Here is an 11,061-nt window from a genome sequence, read left to right on the forward strand (position 1 = left end):
GTCTTGTTGTGGGAGACAGAAGTTTAAATCTCAGAATCATTTCCAGATTTCGTGAGACTCACTGTGTCCACGTCGTCTCTTCTCTCCTTCTTTACTTTCACTTTCCCTTCAGTCACATGACTGTGTGTGAGGCACAGTGACTCTGAGCTCCAGCAGAGGGAGACACACACACACACACACACACACACACACACACACACACACACACACACACACACACACACACACACACACACACACAACACACACACACATACACACACACACACACACACACACACACACACACACACACACCACACACAATACACACACACACACATACACACACACACACACACACACATACACACACACACACACTACACACACAATGTGTTGGGAGTGTACTTTTAAAATGTAATCCCTACAATTACAGATTACATGTCCCAAAATGTAGTTTGTAACGAATCCATTAAATTACTTAAAGTGAGTAATGTAATCTGATTACTTTGGATTACTTGATATTGTCATGTTTTTTTAAACGACATGAATGTAACAAACACATCCTGAACATTTATGTTTCCATGAACAAACAAGTGTAGAAACAAAGAGCAGAAGAGGATTTATCTGTTCAAATCAGAGAAATTATATTTTATATGACCTGGTCTAGACCAGGACTAAAGACCTGGTCTAAAGACCAGGACCAGGACTAAAGACCTGGTCTAGACCAGGACTAAAGACCTGGTCTAGACCAGGACTAAAGACCTGGTCTAGACCAGGACTAAAGACCTGGACCTGGACTAAAGACAGGTCTAGAAGGACTAAAGACCTGGTCTAGACCTGGACTAAAGACCAGGTCTAGACCAGGACTAAAGACCTGGTCTAGACCAGGACTAAAGACCTGGTCTAGACCAGACTAAAGACCCTGACCAGGACTCTAGACCAGACTAAAGACCTGAAAAATCTGAACAGGAAAATATCGCCTTGTAATCCACTTATTTCAGCAAAGTAACTGTAATCCAATTCCCACTCACTGAAACAGTAACTGTAACTGAATACAGTTACTCATCATTTGTACTCTGATTACTCTGGTACATGTAATCTGTTACTCTGACACTGTAAACACCCACGTCGAGTGTGAAAAGAGTTTAGGGAAGATCATTTATTTCATCAGATTTTCAGTTTTAAAAACCGCAGAATTTCTCACTTTGAACTTTTTAACTTTGTAAAAAACTGAACTGTTCTTTTTCTGAATCCCAGTTTTTCCAATGAAATTATATGTGTGCGTTTAAAAGAAGTGTTTAAAATAATCTCCTTTGAAATATTCAACACAAACATTCTGAAGCACTGAGTTCTATCTGTGTAGCAGCGTGCGCCTGCTGCCTCCTGCCAGCAGGTGGCACCAGGGTTATAAAAAGACTGTAGCGTCTTGTTCTCTGACCTGAGTTTGTTCTGGACGAGCTGCTGCCTTAAACCACCTCTGTTCTTTCATTTGGAGACTGAACCAAGTGGTGAAGTTTGTCGAGTGCATCACATGTGCATATTAAACATTGATTTATATATTTGTTTGACTATTACACATTGAGATGTTTAACCACTGAAGTCTTCTGTATGTTTAAAGGTTCCACTGTGTGAAACATGTTTGTTTTTAAAGTCATCCTCTGCAGATAAAGGTTGTGTCCTTTTTTTTTTTTTTTTTTTTAACTTAGTTTTTATGAAGTTTAAGATATCACAGCTTGTGCCTTATGGTCAGTTACAAAAGCCGGTTACTTATATGTTAAAACAGACAATGCACATGTATCAGTATTAGTATATAGAAAAAGAACAAAACAATAACAATGACTTAGGAGGTTATACATTTACAATAATAATAATAATAATAATAATAATAATAACAGATTAAAAAGCAAAACAAAACCATAATAATAATCATCATAAAAATAAGTAAATAAATGAATGTAAAATAAACTAATTAAATAAAAATAAGACATGCTAAACTTGTTGGAGTAAAAGAGCAAACATGGGACTCCATCTCTTAATGAAGAGCTCTCTGTTACTTCTGAAGGAATAAGTGATTTGCTCCATCCCATGAATCTCTCACCTTTTCAATCCATATATGGTAAGTGGGCGGGTCAGGGCACAACCATTTCATAGTTATACATTTAAGTGCAGCGGTTAGTAAAATTCTTAAGAGATATTTTTTATGGTTTCCTCCAAAACCTTCTGGGATTAACCCTAAAATGGCGAGCTGTGGTTCTTTAACAAATGATGGCTGAAACACTGTATTGAGAGCTGCAAAAACATCACTCCAGAACAGAAAGATCTTTGGACAAGTCCAAAATCTGTGAGTGTGAGTTCCTAGGTGAGCACCACAGTTTCACCAGCAGGTGTCAGGATTTACAGGATTTATTTTAGCTGTGATCTCTGGTGTCCTGAAAAATCTTGTTATTACTTTCCATTTAAACTCCCTCCACAGACCAGAGTTTGTCACCAGGTGGGCTTCAGTGCAAACATCTCCCCACTTCTCATCAGTCATTTGAGCACCAGTCTCAGCCTCCCATCTCTCCTTTATATTTAAAGTATTATTATTCAAACTTGAAAATGCTTTGTAAAAGAGACTTATTGTTTTTGAAGTCTGTTGCCCTGTTGTAGTTTTAAAAGCAGTTCCTCAACAAGTGACGGTTCTAAAATGTTCTTCCATTCTTTGTGTTTTGTCAAAAAACTTCTTAGCTGTAGGTATCTGAAGAAATCTGAAGAGGGAAGCTGAAACTGGTCCCTCAACTGTTCAAAGGACTTCAAACAACCACTCCCCACAACATGGAATAGTTTACTAATACCAAAGGTGACCAAGTTTTAAAGCCCACATCCATGAGAGAGGGAACAAAGCCCTGGAGGGAGGAGATGTCTGAAAGAACTGACATTTCTTTTGGGAGACCAACTGACTGCCTTATTTTCCACCAGATCTTCAATGTCACCCTGGTCCATTCACCCACCCGCACATCTTTAACTGGAACACTTGAAAAAGGCAGAGTCCCCAATACACAATCACATAAACCTTTTTCAATATTGAGCCACTGAGTGTGAGACAAGTCCTGCATCCAAACAACCAAAGTCTCATCTGAGCTGCCCAAAAATAATGTTTACAGTTCAGAACTGCAAATCCTCCTTGTGATTTTGATCATTTTAAAGTTTGCAACTTGATCCTTGGGCGTTTGCTTTGCCATATAAATTTAGAAAAAAGCTTATCTAGTTCATCAAATGTAGAATTGGGGATATTTATAGGCAGCATCTGAAAAAGGTACAGGAGTCTTGGTAACACATTCATACATAAACTCTCTATACGACAGAGACAGAGGCAGATCTACATCTTTTTGAATTTTCCGTATTACCACCTTATAGTTTACGTCCTACAGTCCTGTTAGACACGGGGGAATCTGAACACCGAGATATTTTATCCCTTCTTTTGGCCATTTGAATCCACTCTGGTCCTTAAAGGTTTGTGATATGTTGCCCACTATATCCATTGCCAATGTTTTGTCAATATTGACTTTGTAACCTGAAAAATGACCAGATTTACTGATTAGTTTCATTAAATGGGGAATAGTTGTTACAGGTTTGGATATATACAACAGCACGTCGTCTGCATATATGGACAGATTATGTTTTTCTCCGTTTACTGAAATTCCACAAATATCGTCCTCATCTCTGATTAGTTGCACCAAAGGTTCAATACTTAAATCAAACAGCAGGGGCGACAGTGAGCACCTTGTCTACAGCCACGTTCCAGTGAAAATCTATTGGACATTGTACCGTTTACCTTTACGGCCGCTAACGGTTTAGAATATAAAATTTGTATCCATTTAATGAAATTTGGCTGAATTTAAATCTTTTCAGGGTGTGGTTCAGATATTGGCAAGACACACGGTCAAACGCCTTTTGAGCGTCTAAAGACAGGATCATTGCTTCATCTTGTTTAGTTTTGGAAAAGGACATCAAATTTTGCAGCCTGCACATTGTCCCCATAGTGCCTTCCTGTTATAAACCCCGTTTGGTCCGGGTTTATAATTTCTGTAATTGTTTTGCTGAGCCGTTTGGCTAAAACTGCTGTAAGAATCTGCAAATCAGTCTTAAGTAATGATATTGATCTGTATGATTGACATGTTGCAGGATCTTTGTGAATTACAACAACTGTAGCATGATTCCAGGAAGGCGCCGTGGTTCCAGACCTTAATGCCTGGTGATAAGCTTGTAGTAATAAAGGGGACACCTTTTCCTTAAATTGTTTATAAAATTCATTAATGAAGCCATCAGGGCCAGGGCTTTTATTACCTTTTAAATTTGAAATCACCTGTTGAATTTCCTGTTCTGTAATTGGTTCATCTAATTGTTTTGCTGATGATTCTGGGAGAGTTTTTAAATCAATATTATCCAAAAAATCTGATATTAAGTTGTCATCTTTACATGTGTCGGAGTTTTTATACAGGGATTTATAATAGTCTGCGAAGCAATTTGTGATTTTGTCTGGTTTGGTAATTACTGTTTGAGGAGATTTTAATTTTTGTTCCATATTAGTTTTTAAGCCTCATCGGCAGCAGCCTGTTTGCCCTGTTGCCATTTTCATAGTACTTTTGTTTAGTAAATCTTAAACTGCCCTCTATTTTTTCAGTAATCAAGCTGTCAACTTCTCTGTGCAGGATTTTCAGATCACCAAGCAGGTCAGCTGATTGAGATTTTTTATGTTTATCCTCTAGCTCTTTTATTTTAACCTCCAGTTCAAACTGTCTGGCCTCTTTTTTCTTTTTCACAGCACTAGTGAATGATATTATACGACCTCTCATGTAAGCCTTGGCACAGTCCCATAATATGAGCGGTGATATCGCAGGAGGAGAATTTTGTTCTAGATAAAAGTCCAATTCAATATTTAAAAAATGGCTAAATTCCCTCTCATTTAAGAGTGAAACATTCATTCTCCAATATTTAGTTTTTGGTGTCTGTCCCAAATCCCATGTAACTACTAGAGGTGCTCGGTCCAACAGAGTAACTGGCAAGATATCGATATTCACTATTCTATATTCTTCAGTTTTAGAGGTGAAGAAGAGATCTGTTCTAGAGTAAGAGGAGTGTCGATGTGAGTAGAAGGTGAAGTCTCTGACCCTGGGGAACCTGCTTCTCCAAACATCTATCAGTCCTAGTTCAGTTGTTAAACGTTTCAGAGCTTTACTCATGTGAGACACTGGACTTTTAGAGCTCGGCTCTGTCCAAATGTGGTGACATCAAACAACTGAAGTCTCCCCAAGTAGAAAGATGCCAACACTCCTTTGAAGCACTTTGTCAAATATTTTATGAATAAATGTTGGTTCATCCTCATTAGGAGCATAAATATTGAAAAGAGAAACCTGCACTCCATCGATTTCCCCATTTACCATAAAATACCTTCCCTCAGGGTCTTTGTGAATGTGGAATAAAGTTCACCTGTCGATGTACTAGGACAGTCACTCCTCTCTTTCTGCCTGAACAATGGGATGAATAAAACACCTGTTCTGCCCATGACTTCTTCAGTTTATCATCCTCCACATCAGACAGATGTGTTTCCTGTAGATATGCAACACGACACCCTTTTCTTTAACTGACCAAGAATTATTCTTCTTTTTACTGGTCCATTTAGCCCTTTGACATTATAGCTTATAACCTTAACAGAGCCCATCTTTACATTTTAGACATATATTAGAGAGTCTCATCCAAATGATCAATACAAATGATTCCCTTCCCATGACTGCCCATATTTGTTTAAATAGCATAAAAAAAAGCCATAAACAAATACACTTAAACAAAAAGCATGAATTTTTATATTTTCAAGTGATCCCCGGGGAACAATGGATCTGAACAGGAACAGCAACATTAGAACTCAAAAGATCCTGCGCACAACTGCTTTAAAGTTTGATCTTATCACATAATAAGAGCAACAAAGATGCAGATCAGGAGGCACCGCTGGGCGAGCGGTGAACACACGCGTCTGGATGCACGTGCAGAAACAAACATAGGCCTGCCTCTAGTGACCGTGTGGCCCAGGCCCTGCACAACTTACTGGAAATTACACACTAACTACATTTAGGAAAATACTCACAGTACTTTACGTTTCCTCTTGTCGTTTATTCTAAAGTTAGGACAGTTCTCTATCATCTCGAGGGACGAGGATGTTTTTCTTGACGTAGTCCATTGCCACGGCAGCATCCACGAACTGCTTTTCCACGTTGTTGTGAGTGACGCGGAATCTGGCGGGGAAGAGACTCCGGGTCTGTCACGGAGCAACTTCCTCACATCGGTGAAGGCGCCCGGGCCTGAACAACGCTGGTTGTGTAGTCGGGGAAAATAGTGATGGGATGTTCTTTATAACAGAGTTGTCCTCCCCCGCTGCGCTCTCCTCAGGATGTCCGCGGCGTCTCCGCTCTTTAGCCTGGCGATAATAACACGGGTTTATGATCTCCTTGCCTCGACCAGACCCAAGACCACCGCAGCCCGAACCTCTCTGTCCAGCCGGAACACCTCTTTCAGAAGTGAGGAGACCACCTCCGGTTTGCTGGAGGCTTTCGGCCGCACCTGCAATTCTGATGTTTCCTCTTCTCATTGGCCCCTCCAGATCTTCACACTTGTCCCTGAGCTTCTGTACTTCTGCCTTGAGACGCGTCACCAGTCCTGCACTTCAACCAACTCGTCACACATAACAGACATGTCACCTTCCATAGTTTCACATCGGCTTTTACCTGGTCGAGCTCCTCGCAGGGCAGCGGTGTTATTTTTTATCTCCGTTTTCACGTCTTCTGTTTGTGTTTTCAGTGACTCAAAGTTTTCTCCCAAGGCTTTTTCCATCTCCTCTTTGATTATAGTGGACATGTCCTGTCGCAGGGAGGCAAGGAGATCAGTTTTGATCGCCGTCGTGTCCATGTTTGTAGCTTTCGGATCAGACTTTGGTGTTTGACTGGCGGTGTTGTCGGAACTTCTTCCCGCGGATGGTTCGACCTGGTGTGAAACTAAACAAACTGGTGATTCACACTGAGCTGCTGTCAACTCCCTGAACCTAAAGGAACAAGAGAAACTCCAGAAGATTCAAGGCGTCACCTGTTCAACATGTTATTTGCATCTTCATATGGATGTTTATAAAATCTGGTTTGAGGGATTCAGAGGCGTCCAGATTTGCCTGATTGAAGACGTGTGCAGGGGTCAGGGACGACGATCTGACCCAGAGCTCTGGATTGTTTAGGGAATAAATTCTTTTAGATTTGAATCGATTGATTCCAGTGGTTGTTTTGAAGACGCTGAATGGTTTTTGAGGAAACCTAACACATTACAATTTGCACATGTATAATTGAACATATGGTGATATTTTGGTGTGTCTGATCAGATTGTGACTCGTCATGTCTGATGTTGATCACTACAAGCGCCTCTGTTTGGTCAGTTTTTGTGTCAGATGCCCCGGCTGGTCGGCGTCAGGCCTCACGGACTCAGAAGCTTGTGTTTTGTGGTACGTTGAAGAATATTTATTATATGATTTGGAAGATCTGCAGCAGAGTTAAACAGGAGTTACTGCACTTTTCTGGACTGAGATGTTCTGTTGTTTTTCCTGGATCTGTTGGAGTTTCTTCCAGTTTGGGGGTTTCAGCCCAGAGTGTCCGATCACCACAGGCTCCACTGATGCCTTCACCTTCCAGACCTTCTCCAGCTCCTCCTTGAGCCTCTGGTGTTTCTCTAGTTTCTCATGTTCCTTTTTCCTGATGTTTCCGTCTCTTGGTGTTGTGATGTTCCACCACACGGCTCTGCTCTGTTTCTTCTCCACCTCCACTATGTCTGGTTGGTCCATCTCCATCCTGTCAGTCTGTATCTGAAGTCCCACAGGATCTTGGCTCGGTTGTTCTCCACAACCTTTGGAGGTGTTTCCCACCTTGATCCTGGTGTCTCCAGCTCGTTCTCTGCTCAGATGTTTCTGTGACACTCTGCCTCCACTTGGTTATGTGGCTCCATGTTTGTTTCCCTGCAGCGTCTGACACCTGCAGGTCTGTGCTGGACTGTCTCAGGAGCCTCTTTGCACAGTCGACACCGTGGCTCTTGTCTGGTGTTGTAGATCTGGGCCTCTGTTGCTCAAGTGCTCAGGTGCCTGCTCCTGAGCTCCAGGATGAGCTCTGTGTGTCCTTCAGACCCTCTCCAGACATTGGGAGGATTTCTTGATCTCAGCCTCTTCAGTTCTGTTCCAGTGGTTCATGTTGGGGTTTGTCCTGCCATGATGGTTCCTCCAGCTCCTCTTCCTCTGGACCCCAGTGTCTGAGACCTTCTCTGAGCTCCTCATCTGTCGGGGCCTTGTCCTTGATGTTCTCATGGAGCTTGATGTTTCATCCTGGACAGTGGTTCCCACACTCACTAGTCCTCGGCTCCTTCCTTCCTTCACGTTCAGTCTCAGGGAGCTGGATTTGGGATGAACCCTCCACATGGTCAGGAGCTTTCGTGTCTTAACATCTGTGGTCTGGATCTTCTCTTTTGGTCAGCGTCTGATTCCTGCAGGATCTGATCACTGACAGGGTGGAGATGTTTATTGCCTGGGCCTTGTTCTTCCATTCAGCTGCTTCGTAGGACTTGTCTGACTCTTTGCAGGTATTTGGCCGTAGCCGTTTTCTTGTTGTTTCTTTGAGGAGCCATTTGCTTGTGGGAACCAAGGTCCTTGTAACTGTCCTGAACATCTGCTGCTGTTCCCTCTGTGTGTGTGTGTGTGTGTGTGTGTGTGTGTGTGTGTGTGTGTGTGTGTGTGTGTGTGTGTGTGTGTGTGTGTGTGTGTGTGTGTGTGTGTGTGTGTGTGTCAGATGCCCTCCCGCTACATAGAGATGAAGACAGAGGAAGAGAAGAGGGATAAAGAGACCAGGACTGAAACCAGGACTGAACCAGGACTGAACCAGGACTAAACCAGGACTAAAACCAGGACTAAACCAGGACTAAAACCAGGACTAAACCAGGACTAAACAGGACTGAACCAGGACTGAACCAGGACTAAACCAGGACTTTAACCAGGACTGAACCAGGACTGAACCAGGACTGAACCAGGACTAAACCAGGACTAAACCAGGACTAAACCAGGACTAAACCAGGACTAAACCAGGACTAAAACATGGACTGAACCAAGACCAGGACTAAACCAGGACTAAAGCAGGACTGAACCAGGACTGAACCAGGACTAATGTAAAACAGGACACGGCAGAGGCTTATGTCCCGAATCCCTGGTGTAATTATGACAAAAATAGAACATAGGCGCCTCAAAAACTTCACATTTCATTTTTATTATTATCACTGTGTTTTACTCACAGTCTGTTTGTCTTTCAATGATAAATGACTCACATCTAAATCCAAAATACAAACTGAAAATGCTGAAATCCAGAGTCCTTTTCCTCTTTAGACGTCCACAGACTGTAAAGAAATCGCTTGGCTCCAGTCAAATGAAGCTCATCGACGCTGGCGGTTACAGGGGAGAATTCAGAGCTGCATTTTAGGAATCGATTTACAGACAAAACAGCAAAATGAAAAACCCGGGATCACGTAGAGCGGATTAATACGAACATTTTAAGAGCAGAACGATGAGGCTCGCAGCAGCAGTTACGGCCGACACACACTACAGGATTTGGAACCATTTTTAAACGTGCGACAGAAAGCGAACGCCACAGACACGAGGAGAATCTTACGAGACTTTAAATCCCCGATCGCAAAGACTGAAGCGGGATCTGTGTGCAGACCTTTGTGTCACCTGTTTCCTGTCTACAGTAAAACCACTCACTTTGAGACTCTTCAGTGTTCAAAGATCAGACTGTGCACTTCTAGTTCACATACAAAACAAAACTGGGTTATTATTATTATTTGTGAATTCAATTTGTATTTCTTTGTGTCAAACACCAGGACTTTTCTGAAAATGAACAGGTCAGACTTTACCCGCCCCTTTACCTGAGCAGTGAGGCCCCGCCCCTTTACCTGAGCAGTGAGGCCCCGCCCCTTTACCTGAGCAGTGAGGCCCCGCCCCTTTACCTGAGCAGTGAGACCCCGCCCCTTTACCTGAGCAGTGAGGCCCCGCCCCTTTACCTGAGCAGTGAAGGCCCCCTGCCCCTTTACCTGAGCAGTGAGGCCCCGCCCCTTTACCTGAGCAGTGAAGGCCCCGCCCCTTTACCTGAGCAGTGAGGCCCCGCCCCTTTACCTGAGCAGTGAGGCCCCGCCCCTTTACCTGAGCAGTGAGGCCCCGCCCCTTTACCTGAGCAGTGAGGCCCCGCCCCTTTACCTGAGCAGTGAAGCCCCGCCCCTTTACCTGAGTATTTTCTGAGTAACTTTCCTGCAGAGGACAGGGACTAACAGGTGCAGACAGACAGTGCAGACTTCTGTTCTGTTGGGGTTCTGGTTCTGTCTGCCCCTGCAGCCCCTGTCGCCCCTGCCCACTCCCCCCCTCGCCCCTGCCTCCGCTCCTGCCACAGAACACACTGACAGGTGCTTTATGCAAATGATCTTTATTGAGGCAGTGATGTCACAGCGGCTTTGTGTGCTGATTGGCCGTAGCTCTGCGTGCTGATTGGCCGGAGCTCTGCTGCTGATTGGCCGGAGCTCTGCGTGCTGATTGGCCGGAGCTCAGTCGGACTTCCTGTGTTTGTGTCGTCGCTGCGTTGCCGTGGAAACCTCCTCCTCCGCTCGGTCACCGAAGGTCGGACGAGCCTCCGAACACACACACGGTAAACCAGATGCCCTCCCAGAGCGCCACACTAACCCAGGTGCCCTCCCCGTGTGTCAGATCGTGTCAGATGCCCTCCCCGTGTGTCAGATGTGTCAGATCGTGTCAGATGCCCTCCCCGTGTGTCAGATCGTGTCAGATGCCCTCCCCGTGTGTCAGATCGTGTCAGATGCCCTCCCCGTGTGTGTGTCAGATCCCTCCCCGTGTGTCAGATCGTGTCAGATGCCCTCCCCGTGTGTCAGATCGTGTCAGATGCCCTCCCCGTGTGTCAGATCGTGTCAGATGCCCTCCCCGTGTGTCAGATCGTGTCAGATGCCCTCCCCGTGTGTCAGATCGTG

General features: G+C 43.9%; 1 pseudogene; it reads left to right on the forward strand.

Annotated features, from left to right (window-relative positions):
* LOC110153504 (arylsulfatase I-like) overlaps nt 1–4,706 on the forward strand; it is a 31,713-nt pseudogene extending 27,007 nt beyond the window's left edge.
* The last annotated feature ends 6,355 nt before the right edge of the window (nt 4,707–11,061 follow it).

The sequence above is a fragment of the Boleophthalmus pectinirostris genome, unplaced genomic scaffold (assembly GCF_026225935.1).
Source record: "Boleophthalmus pectinirostris isolate CB_2022bp ecotype Guang Dong unplaced genomic scaffold, ASM2622593v1 HiC_scaffold_16, whole genome shotgun sequence".
NCBI classification, from domain to species: domain Eukaryota; kingdom Metazoa; phylum Chordata; class Actinopteri; order Gobiiformes; family Gobiidae; genus Boleophthalmus; species Boleophthalmus pectinirostris.